At 43.5% G+C, this 12336-nt stretch overlaps 1 protein-coding gene across 2 annotated transcripts in view; it reads right to left on the bottom strand.

The window, feature by feature from the left end:
- Nucleotides 1-12149, bottom strand: part of sgsm3 (small G protein signaling modulator 3) — a 66918-nt gene extending 54769 nt beyond the window's left edge. Inside the window, exons 1-2 of one of the 2 annotated variants that reach the window (XM_069909756.1) lie at nucleotides 12104-12149; nucleotides 707-790 (exon numbers count right to left, since the gene is read on the bottom strand). The gene's annotated coding sequence lies outside the window, so the exon portion shown is untranslated. Of the gene's footprint in view, nucleotides 1-706; nucleotides 791-10066; nucleotides 10271-12103 lie in introns of those variants that run through there. The other variant, XM_069909757.1, reaches the window with a different exon arrangement.
- Nucleotides 12150-12336: the final 187 nt, after the last annotated feature.

The following is a 12336-nucleotide window of genomic DNA, read 5'->3' on the forward strand; positions in this document are numbered from 1 at the left end:
TTATTCACTTTGGAGGCAAGAACAGGAGAGAAGATTATTACCTAAATGCGTCCAATTAGGAAAAGGAGAGATGCAACGAGACCCGGGTCTCGCTGTGCACCAGTCATTGAAAGTGGGTGTGCAGGTACAGCAGACCATGATGAAAGCGAATGGTATGTTGGCATTCATAGCAAGAGGGTTTGAGTACAGAAACAGACAATGTCGGTTTCAAACCCAGGAGACTGGTGCTGTAATAGCGTTGAGTTAACCGCTACACTAATCGAGCCGCATCGAAGGCTACAAACCAAGTGTGGGGTAATAGAATTAGGCTAGACATTCGGCACTGACGCAGAGGGCTGAGAGGCCAGTTTCGGTGCTGTACCACTGGAAGTGGAAAGTGATGAGCAAGGGGAGGGGTGGAAAGTGTGGGGGAGAGATGGGGGAGAAATGGGATGAAGGTTCCTTGCACCGATGTGATTGAGGAAAGTGAAGGGGCAGCAAGATCCCAAGGAGTTTTATTATGAGAGAATTGAGGAAGTTTGTGGCTCATGACATGGGAAGCCAAGAGAGAAAACTATTGGCTCAGCAACAAATGTAGGAAGGAAAGTGGGGAACTGCAGACAAGGATTGTTTGGAGACTGAGCGTGTCAGTGCGAGGTCGAGGGCATGTGTGGGAGGAGTGTACAGGGAGAACTGCTTCTAGAAACGCTATATAGAATGGACATACCTCTGATTCTGGATGGATCCGGATTCCAAAGAGCGGATATTTAGCTGGAATCCACTGCGGGCGAGTTGGCCTCGGAGACATTTGCTGCAGAAAGAGAGGGTGGAGGTGAAAACAAGTAGCGGACGGGTGTGATCCCAACCGTTTCCAACTCTTCTATACGTTTCAAATCCCCAGTAAGTGAAGTAGTGGGGTGTGAGCCTGAGTGTAGCAAAAAGCAGGCAGGCACCTGGATTAAAAAGGCAGGAGGAGGGGAGGTGGAAGAAAAGAGCTGGGGGTAAGGAGCACAGGCTAATCGGAGAATAGAAGAGAGGGTAGAAGAGAAAGATTCTGAGAAGTGTCGGGGGAGGGGGTAGAACTTTACCAAATCTATGCTCCCTCATGATTTTATAATCCTCAATAAAGCCCCTGCCCGTCAGTGAATCGATTGTGTTTCTTCCAATTTAATGCACTGCTTTCTGTGTTCAAAACCTGGTCTCCACTTCTGCAGAGGAACTGCAGCAGGTAGTGCAGGTGATTGGCAAATGCCTGGGTTCAATCTGCTTGGATATCCCTGAGCCCATCAGCCCCAGCCACTCCGCTCCAGTTCCAACACAGGCCAGAGTGAAGCACAACAGTCCTCAGACGCTGTGAGTGTAGTTAAAACACACCGAGATGCTGGAGGAGCTCAGCCCGTCTCTTCAGCGTCCATAAAAGATAAAGATATATTGCCGATGTTACGGGCCTGAGCCCTTCTTCAAGGAATAATAAGCCGAGTGAGCATAAAAGAGGAAATCTCACAATACAGACAATGCCGGCTGGGAGAGGAGGCCACACCAACAAAAGGTGTTAATTGAATGAGGTAAAAATTTATCATGTGTGTGTGAAAGGAGACAGGGAATGGAGGGAAAGGCAAAGGGGGAAGAAATGAGGTGGGGGGGGGGAGTTTAACAAAGGCCAGAAAAGTCAATATTAATGCCGTCCGGTAGGAGGGAGCCCGGCCAGAAGATGAGGCGTTGTTCCTCCAATTTATGGGTGGTCTAAGTCTAGCAATGCACGAGACCATGGACAGATATGTCAGCAAGAGAACGGGAAGGGGAATTGAAATGGGTGGCCACTGGGAGATCACGGTATTGCGATGGTCAGGACAAGTCCAAGGAACACAGGTCACCTTGCAGACAGGCATACTTTTTAAATTTTTTTTTTATTTTTCACACTATAAACCACATTGATCAAGATACATACATTTTTATTTTCAAATATATACAGTGTCGTTTTCTCACCCTCCCCCCTCTTCCCATCCCACCCTCCCTACCTCCCCTCCCATTCATTTAAAGTTCAGAATCTAAGATACATTAAACCCATCAAAATACAACAATGATATATAGAAATGAATAAATGTATTCCATTAGAAAAAATAACATATAGTTTAAGAAATAATATTGAAATATTCAAACAAGTATGGGAGCCTTACATTAAATACGATAGCGAAAACCTACCGGGAACAAACATTACCTAAGTTGATGGAAGGAGAAGAAAAGAAAAGAATGGACTCAGTAGAATTTCTGGTGTATTTTTGTTGAATGACAACATTGTCTGACTGGCTTAATGCAACCTAGATTGTATACCTAAAATGGATGAGAGGTGGGGGTGGGGGGGTGGCTTGGGAGGAGGGAGGGGGGGGGAGAAAAAGTCACTGTATATGTGTGAAAATGAAAAAGTGTATATCATGGCTAACGTGTTTTATGGTGTGAAAAAAAAAACCCGTCAAACAATGTTGTCACTCAATAAAAATAAACAAGAAATTCCACTGAGTCAATTCTTTTCATTTCCTTCTCCTTCTGTCATTTTAGGTGGTAGATGTCCCCGGTAGGTTTTCTCTATTGTGTTTCAAGTATGGCTCCCATATTTATTCAAATATTGTAATATTATTTCTTAAATTATATGTTATTTTTTCTAGTGAAATACATTTATTCATTTCTATAGACCATTGTTGTATTCTCAAGTTATCTTCTAATTTCCAGGCTGACATAATACATTTTTTTGCTACAGCTAGGGCTATCCTAACAAATCTTTTTTGTGCACCACCCAAATCAAGTCCAAATTCTTTGGTTTTTATGTTACTTAGGAGGAAGATCTCTGGGTTTTTTGGTATATTGCTTTTTGTGATTTTATTTAATATCTGGTTTAGATCTTCCCAAAATTTTTTCACTTTCTCACGTTCAAATTGCATGAATTGTTGTTCCCATTTCCTCTTTACAGCGAAAACATCTGTCAGATACTGTTGGGTCCCATTTATTTCACTTTTGAGGTGTAATATATAGCCTGTGTATCCAGTTATATTGTATCATACATAACCTCGTGTTTATTGTATTTCTCATAGTTCCAGAGCATAACTTCTCCCATGCTTCCTTCTTTATCTTTATGTTTAAATCTTGTTCCCATTTTTGTTTAGTTTTACCATTTGTTTCCTCATTCTCCTTTTCTTGCAGTTTAATATACATATTTGTTATAAATTTTTTGATTATCATTGTGTCTGTAATCACATATTCAAAATTACTTCCCTCTGGTAACCTCAGACTGCTTCCCAATTTGTCCTTCAAGTAGGATTTCAGTTGGTAATATGCCAACACTGTATCTTGAGTTATATTATATTTATCCTTCATTTGTTCAAAGGATAATAATTTATTTCCTGAAAAGCAATTTTCTATTCTTTTGATCCCTTTTTTCTCCCATTCTCTAAAGGAAAGGTTATCAATTGTAAAAGGGATTAGCTGATTTTGCGTATTAGCTTAGGTAGTTGATAATTTGATTTATTCCTTTCTACATGAATCTTCTTCCAAATATTGAGCAGATGATGTAATACTGGAGAATTCCTACGTTGTACCAATTTTTCATCCCATTTATATAATATATATTCAGGTATCTTCTCCCCTATTTTATCTAGTTCTAATCTAGTCCAATCTGGCTTTTCCCTTGTTTGATAAAAATCTGATAGGTATCTTAATTGTGCGGATCTATAATAATTTTTAAAGTTTGGCAGTTGTAAGCCTCCTTGTTTATACCATTCTGTTAATTTATCTAGTGCTATCCTCGGTTTCCCCCCTTTCCATAAAAATTTCCTTATTATTTTCTTTAACTCCTTGAAGAATTTCTCCATCAAGTGTATAGGCAATGCCTGAAATAGGTATTGTATCCTTGGGAAAATGTTCATTTTAATACAGTTTATCCTTCCTATTAGTGTTAGTGGTAAGTCTTTCCAATGCTCTAAGTCGTCCTGTAATTTTTTTCATTAGTGGATAATAATTGAGTTTATATAAATGGCCGAGGTTTTTATTGATTTGTATACCTGGGTATCGCATTGCTTGCATTTACCATCTGAATGGTGATTCTTTCTTAAATTTTGAGAAATCCGCATTATTCACTGGCATTGCTTCACTTTTATTTGCGTTAATCTTGTAACCCGACACTTCTCCATTTTCCTTCAATTTCTTATGTAATTCTTTTATTGATAATTCTGGTTCTGTAAGGTATACTATAACGTCATCTGCAAATAAACTGATTTTATATTCCTTGTCTTTTATTTTTATCCCTTTATTTTATTTTCTGTTCTTATCAATTCTGCTAGTGGTTCTATAGCTAACGCGAACAATAAGGGTGATAGTGGGCATCCCTGCCTTGTTGATCTGCTTAAGTTAAATTGCTTTGATATATATCCATTTACTGTCACTTTCGCAAATGGCCCCTTATATAATGCTTTAATCCAATTAATATATTTCTCTGGTAAACTGTATTTTTGTAATACTTTGAATAAATAATTCCATTCTACTCTGTCAAAGGCCTTCTCTGCGTCTAAAGCAACTGCTACTGTTGGAACTTTATTTCCTTCTACTGCATGAATTAAGTTAATAAATTTACAAATATTGTCTGTTGTTCGTCTTTTTTTAATAAATCCAGTTTGGTCTAGATTTACTATTTTTGGTACATAGTCGGCTAATCTGTTTGCTAATAGTTTAGCTATTATCTTATAATCTGTGTTAAGTAAAGATATTGGTCTATATGACGCTGGTGCGAGTGGATCTTTCCCTGTCTTTGGTATTACTGTAATTATTGCTGTTTTGCATGAATCTGGTAAGCTTTGTGTTTTATCAATCTGGTTGATTACTTCCAGGAGGGGAGGAATTAATAAATCTTTAAATGTTTTATAGAATTCTATTGAGAATCCATCCTCTCCTGGTGTTTTATTATTCGGTAGTTTTTTTATTATCTCTTGTATTTCTACTATTTCAAATGGTTCTGTTAATTTATTTTGTTCCTCTATTTGTAATTTTGGTAGTTCAATTTTAGTTAAAAATTCATCTATTTTGTCTTCTTTCCCTTCGTTTTCAGTTTGGTATAATTGTTCATAGAATTCTCTGAAGTTTTCATTAATCTCCGTTGGATTGTATGTGATTTGTTTGTCTTTTTTCCTTGATGCCAATACCATTCTCTTAGTTTGTTCTGCCTTAAGCTGCCACGCTAGATTTTTGTGTGTTTTTTTCTCCTAGTTCATATTTCTGTTTTGTCTTCATTATGTTCTTCTCCACCTTATATGTTTGTAGTGTTTCATATTTTATTTTTTTATCTGCCAATTCTCTTCTTTTAGTTGTGTCTTCCTTCATTGCTAATTCTTTTTCTATATTTGCTATTTCCCTTTCCAACTGCTCTGTTTCCTGATTGTAGTCCTTCTTCATCTTGGTTACATAACTTATTATTTGCCCTCTGATGAACGCTTTCATTGCGTCCAATAGTATAAACTTATCTTTCACTGATTCAGTATTTATTTCAAAGTACATTTTAATTTGTCTTTCAATGAATTCTCTAAAATCCTGCCTTTTAAGTAGCATGGAGTTTAATCTCCATCTATACATTCTTGGAGGGATGACCTCTAACTCTATTGTCAATATCAGGGGTGAGTGGTCCGATAATATTCTAGCTTTATATTCTGTTTTTCTAACTCTGTCTTGCATGCGAGCTGATAACAGGAATAGGTCTATTCTTGAGTATGTTTTATGTCTACCCGAATAATATGAATATTCCTTTTCCTTTGGGTGTTGTTTCCTCCATATATCCAAAAGTTGCATTTCTTGTATCGATTTAATTATAAATTTGGTTACTTTGTTCTTTCTGTTAATTCTTTTCCCAGTTTTATCCATGTTTGAATCCAAATTAAGGTTGAAATCCCCTCCTATTAGTATGTTCCCTTGCGTGTCTGCTATCTTCAAAAAAATATCTTGCATAAATCTTTGATCTTCTTCGTAAGGGAATATACATTGAGTAAATTCCAAAACTCCGAATATATCTGACATTTTATCATTACATATCTCCCTGCTGGATCTATTATTTCTTCTTCTATTTTAATTGGTATATTTTTACTGATTAATATAGCTACTCCTCTAGCTTTTGAATTATATGACGCTGCTGTTACATGTCCTATCCAATCTCTCTTTAATTTCTTGTGCTCCATTTCAGTTAAATGTGTTTCTTGCACGAATGCTATATCAATTTTTTCTTTTTTCAATAAATTTAGCAGTTTCTTCCTTTTGATTTGGTTATGTATTTCGTTAATATTTAAAGTCATGTAGTTCAGCATAGCCATTTCATACTTAGTTTATCTTTTCTTTCCGTTTCCTCATCATCACCTTTCCTTCTTATCCATTTCTGCTTTCTTGTTTTGAACACTTTGTAAGACAACATTTCTAAAACATCAAACATTTCCCTTATTCTCCTATCTAAATTTTTTTTAACCCCACTATCCCCTCCCCTTCCTGAGTTGCCCTTTATCCCTTGTCGGGCAACCACATCTCCCCTCTCCATTTGGATTTGCGAATTCACTCGCAAGCGTCAACTGATTTCGCAGTGACCGTAACTCCTCCCCACCCAGCCCCCCCCAGAAAAGATTTTAATTTTCATATATTACAAAGGTCACTCTCTTAATTCCCTCCTTACTTCCTCTCTTCCCTTTCTTTCCCTTATTAATTCTTATCTATACTCTATATATTTTCTTTTAAATACGGATACACTCATGTACACACATATATACATACACACACACATACATATAGTTCATGGTCATTTTTGCTCTCATTACACATCTTTATCTCTCTGTCTGCTTTGTAGTTGTTCTGCAAATTTTCGTGCTTCCTCCGGATCCGAGAATAGTCTGTTTTGCTGCCCTGGAATAACTATTTTAAGTACCGCTGGGTACTTTAGCATAAATTTATATCCTTTTTTCCATAGGATCGCTTTTGCTGTATTAAACTCCTTCCTCTTCTTCAGGAGTTCAAAACTTATATCTGGATAGAAAAAAAAGTTTTGACCTTTGTATTCCAGTGGCTTTTTGTCTTCTCTTATTTTCTTCATTGCTTTCTCCAATATATTTTCTCTTGTTGTATATCTTAGGAATTTTACTAAAATGGATCTTGGTTTTTGTTGTGGCTGTGGTTTAGGGGCTAATGTTCTATGTGCCCTTTCTATTTCCATTTCTTCCTGTAATTCTGGTCTTCCTAGGACCCTGGGGATCCAATCTTTTATAAATTGTCTCATATTCTTGCCTTCTTCATCTTCCTTAAGGCCCACTATCTTTATATTATTTCTTCTATTATAATTTTCCATTATATCTATCTTCTGAGCTAACAGCTCTTGCATCTCTTTAACTTTTTTATTAGATTCTTCTAATTTCTTTTTTAAGTCCTCTATTTCCAATTCTACGGCTGTTTCTCGTTCTTCCACCTTGTCCACTCTTTTTCCTATATCTGACATGACCATCTCTAATCTATTCATTTTTTCTTCTGTACTTTTAATTCTTCTTTTTATTTCACTAAATTCTTGTGATTGCCATTCTTTCACTGATTCCATATATTCTTTAAAAAAAATATATCCATCGTCTTGCCCTTCCCTTCTTCTTTCATTTCTCTATGTTCGTCTTCTTCTTCTTCCTCTGGGTTGGTCATCTGTTGTTTCCCTGATTTCTTTTTACTCTCTTCTTTCTTGTTCTCGTTGTTTTCTATGTTCTCTTCTTGTTGTTGTGTTGTAGCTGTCATTCTCAGCTGTGGAGATCGACTCCTCAGCTGGTCCCCCCTCCCGTCAGTGTTTTTTTTTCATGCGCGGTTGCGCACTTTTACTTGGCTCCGCGAGCCATTTTTGTAGTCCCGAGCTCGGGACTTCAACTGACCTTAGGGAGCGGGCTTCTCTCTCCGCGACGGGCCTCCTCGGACAGTTAAGGCCTTCACCTTCTTCTTCCGACGTTCTTTCTTCTTCTCTTCTTCCCGTTGCTTTCGACTTTTCTTTCTTCGCTGCCATTTTCTTCCCACCTTTACTTTATTTTAATTTTTATGTTTGTGCCTTTGTGTTTTGTGTGTTTTTTTAAACTTTTCCGGAGAGGGCTGGAGTTCCCCGACCAGCCACTACTCCATCACGTGACTCCTCCCGCAGACAGGCATACTGTCGCCCATGGCATTGGGTAGGGCCAGATCACCAGGCTTTGCTGCCCAGAACTGACGGGAGGTAACCCACAGGTGATGCCTGTGTCTCCAGCAAATACCATGTGCTGCCACACTCAGTTCACACCCACTCTTTTCGTTCGGCCCTCTCTTCTTTGTGCTCTCAATGAAACATTAATTAACAGCACAAAAACACAGCATCACCTGGGCAACTGTGGTCTCCACCCTGACACTCCTTCATTTTCTCCATTACATCTGAAGAGGCTTGTTTACTCACTTTTCCAGTTCCAAGGAAAAGTCATTCCCCTGCAAGACACTCTCCACAAATGCTGCCTGACCGTCTGTCCAGTAATTCACTGCCTTCTCAGGTTGCAGCTAACCTCTTCATGAAAATGTTCCACACTTCCCTATAAATATAGATCCATGTCCACTGGTCTTAGACGTCCATTACCGGGTGATGGTTCTCATTATCCAAACTATAGGCTTTATAATTATGTGCATCTCGATCAGGTCCCTTCACCTCCTCACTTCCAACAACACAAACACAGTCGGTCCACACCCCACATCACTAAAACACTCCATCACAGTCTGTCTTCACCCCACGTCACTGAAACATCCCATCCCAGCCTTTCAACACGCCACATCTCTGAAACCAACCTTCCCAGCCAGTCCACACCCCATATCACTGAAACACTCCATCCCAGCCAGTCCACACCCCACATCACTGAAACACCTCTTCCCAGCTTGTCCACACCCCACATCACTGACTCATTCCCAGCCTGTCTACACCCCACATCACTGAAACACCCCATCCCAGCCTGTCAACACCCCACATCATTGAAACACCCCATCCCAGCCTGTCAACACCCCACATCACTGAAACACCCCATCCCAGCCTGTCAACACCCCACATCACTGAAACACCCCATCCCAGCCTGTCTACACCCCACATCACTGAAACACCCCATCCCAGCCTGTCTACACCCCACATCACTGAAACACCCCATCCCAGCCTGTCAACACCCCACATCACTGAAACACCCCATCCCAGCCTGTCTACACCCCACATCACTGAAACACCCCATCCCAGCCTGTCTACACCCCACATCACTGAAACATCCCATCCCAGCCTGTCAACACCCCACATCACTGAAACACCCCATCCCAGCCTGTCTACACCCCACATCACTGAAACACCCCATCCCAGCCTGTCTACACCCCACATCACTGAAACACCCCATCCCAGCCTGTCAACACCCCACATCATTGAAACACCCCATCCCAGCCTGTCTACACCCCACATCACTGAAACACCCCATCCCAGCCTGTCAACACCCCACATCACTGAAACATCCCATCCCAGCCTGTCTACACCCCACATCACTGAAACATCCCATCCCAGCCTGTCTACACCCCACATCACTGAAACACCCCATCCCAGCCTGTCAACACCCCACATCACTGAAATACCCCATCCCAGCCTGTCTACACCCCACATCACTGAAACACCCCATCCCAGCCTGTCTACACCCCACATCACTGAAACACCCCATCCCAGCCTGTCAACACCCCACATCACTGAAACACCCCATCCCAGCCTGTCTACACCCCACATCACTGAAACATCACATCCCAGCCTGTCTACACCCCACATCACTGAAACACCCCATCCTGCTGAATTGCATCTGCATTCTTTCCTGGACATTCATGTGCACAGTTGTGGCCCTGCCAAAATGTCTGCAAGTCATGCTGTTCTTTCTCTGCCCCAGCATATTAATGCCACCATCCCGCATTCCCTCTGTACATCCCTATTTTCAGGTACTGGCTCCTTCAGGGCTTGCACCCCTCTGTTCCTCGATACTCCCCAGGGCCCTGTTTTTCACAGCTGATATCCTGTCCTTACCCGACCTCCCAAAGACAGTCTGCCGGAAGAACTCAGTGTCCCAAGTAACATTAGTGGGAGAAAAGGTCAACATTTCGAGCCGGAACTCTTGGTCTGTCCAGCAGAGCTTGCTTAGCTTTATACTCCAGCGTTGTTTCCTCCTGCTTATCTGGATTAAGTTCCCTCTGGTATTGTTTCATCCAATATACCAGCTGTTCTTCAAAGACTATCCCCCTCATGGACATCATCTGCAAATTTAACAATACTTTTGTGTACTTTACTAATCATACCTCCTGTATTCATACCTAAACTATTAATCTACACGGCAAACATCAACGATCGTAGCACTGTGGTGCACCCTTGGTCACAGACCTCCTATCACATCAGTGTCCCTCCACAACCACTGTCTGTCATCTATTACTGAGCAGTTCTTGGATTCAATTTGCCAAACTACCTTGGATCCCTCAGGCAGTGGGGCCAGCCTTCCACATAACACTTTAAACTTAGACCTACAGCACGGTAACAGGCCTTTCCGGCCCACGAGCCCGTGCCGCCCAATTGCACCCAATTGGCTTACAAGCCCTGTACGTTTTGAAGGGTGTGAGGAAACCAGAGATCCCGGAAGAAAACCAACGTAGTCACAGGGAGAAAGTACAGACAGTGGTGGATTCGAATCCAGGTCACTGGCACCATAACAGTGTTGTGCTAACCATGTCGCCCTGGTCAAAGATCTTACTGAAGTCCACAGTAACCACATCAGCATTACTTTGAACAATACATTTAACTTTACAGGGGTCAGCGCGTCCAGACCAGGGATGGGACAGGGGTCAGCATGTCCAGACCGGAGACGGGACAGGGGTCGGTACATCCAGACCGGGTACGGGATAGGGGTCAGCACGTAAATGCCAGGGATGGGACAGGGGTCAGCACATCCAGACTGGAGACAGGACAGGGGACAGTGTGTCCATACCAGGGACAGGATAGGGGTCAGCACTTCCAGATCTTGAACAGGACAGGGGTCAGCGGGTCCAGAATGGGACAGGGATCAGCATGTCCAGACAATGGACAGGACAGGGGTCAGCACGTCCGGACAATGGACTGGACAGGGGTCAGCGCATCTGGACCAGGGACGGGACAGGGGTCAGCGCATCTGGACCAGACCCGGGACAGGGGTCAGTGCATCCAGACCGGGGACAGGACAGGGGTCAGTGTGTTCAGACCTGGGATGTGACAGGGGTCAGTATGTTCGGACCTGGGATGTGACAGGGGTCATTGTCCAAATAGGAGCCAGGTCAGGGGTCAGCGCATCTGGACCGGGGACAGGACAGGGGTCAGCACATCCATGCCAGGGACGGGACAGGGGTCAGCGCATCTGGACCGGGGACGGGACAGGGGTCAGCGCATCTGGACCAGACCCGGGACAGGGGTCAGTGCATCCAGACCGGGGACAGGACAGGGGTCAGTGTGTTCAGACCTGGGATGTGACAGGGGTCAGTATGTTCGGACCTGGGATGTGACAGGGGTCATTGTCCAAATAGGAGCCAGGTCAGGGGTCAGCGCATCTGGACCGGGGACAGGACAGGGGTCAGCACATCCATGCCAGGGACGGGACAGGGGTCAGCGCATCTGGACCGGGGACGGGACAGGGGTCAGCGCATCTGGACCAGACCCGGGACAGGGGTCAGTGCATCCAGACCGGGGACAGGACAGGGGTCAGTGTGTTCAGACCTGGGATGTGACAGGGGTCAGTATGTTCGGACCTGGGATGTGACAGGGGTCATTGTCCAAATAGGAGCCAGGTCAGGGGTCAGCGCATCTGGACCGGGGACAGGACAGGGGTCAGCACATCCATGCCAGGGACGGGACAGGGGTCAGCGCATCTGGACCGGGGACGGGACAGGGGTCAGCACGTCCATGCCAGGGACGGGACAGGGGTCAGTGTCCAGTCTGAGGACTGGACAGGTGTCAGGACGACCTCGGTGTGATTTATTGGGGTATTGGGGTGTCGGGGTGAGACAGCCGCAGTGTTCGGGCCGATGGGCCACGCCGGGGACCTACCTGCTGCCGCTCCGCCCGACGCTCCGCCGCCGCCGACACGTCACCGAATGACCCGGAAACACATCGTCCTCATGACCCCGAGCGGCCGTCGGAAAGAAGACGGCGGCGTCGGAGTGGGATGGAGGCCACTTCTCCCCCTCCCTTCCCCTCCCCCTCCCTTCTCCCCCTCCCTTCTCCCCCTCCCTTCTCCCCCTCCCTTCTCCCCCTCCCTTCTCCCCCTCCCTTCTCCCCCT

The sequence above is a fragment of the Narcine bancroftii genome, chromosome 13, assembly GCF_036971445.1.
Source record: "Narcine bancroftii isolate sNarBan1 chromosome 13, sNarBan1.hap1, whole genome shotgun sequence".
Taxonomy (NCBI): Eukaryota; Metazoa; Chordata; class Chondrichthyes; order Torpediniformes; family Narcinidae; genus Narcine; species Narcine bancroftii.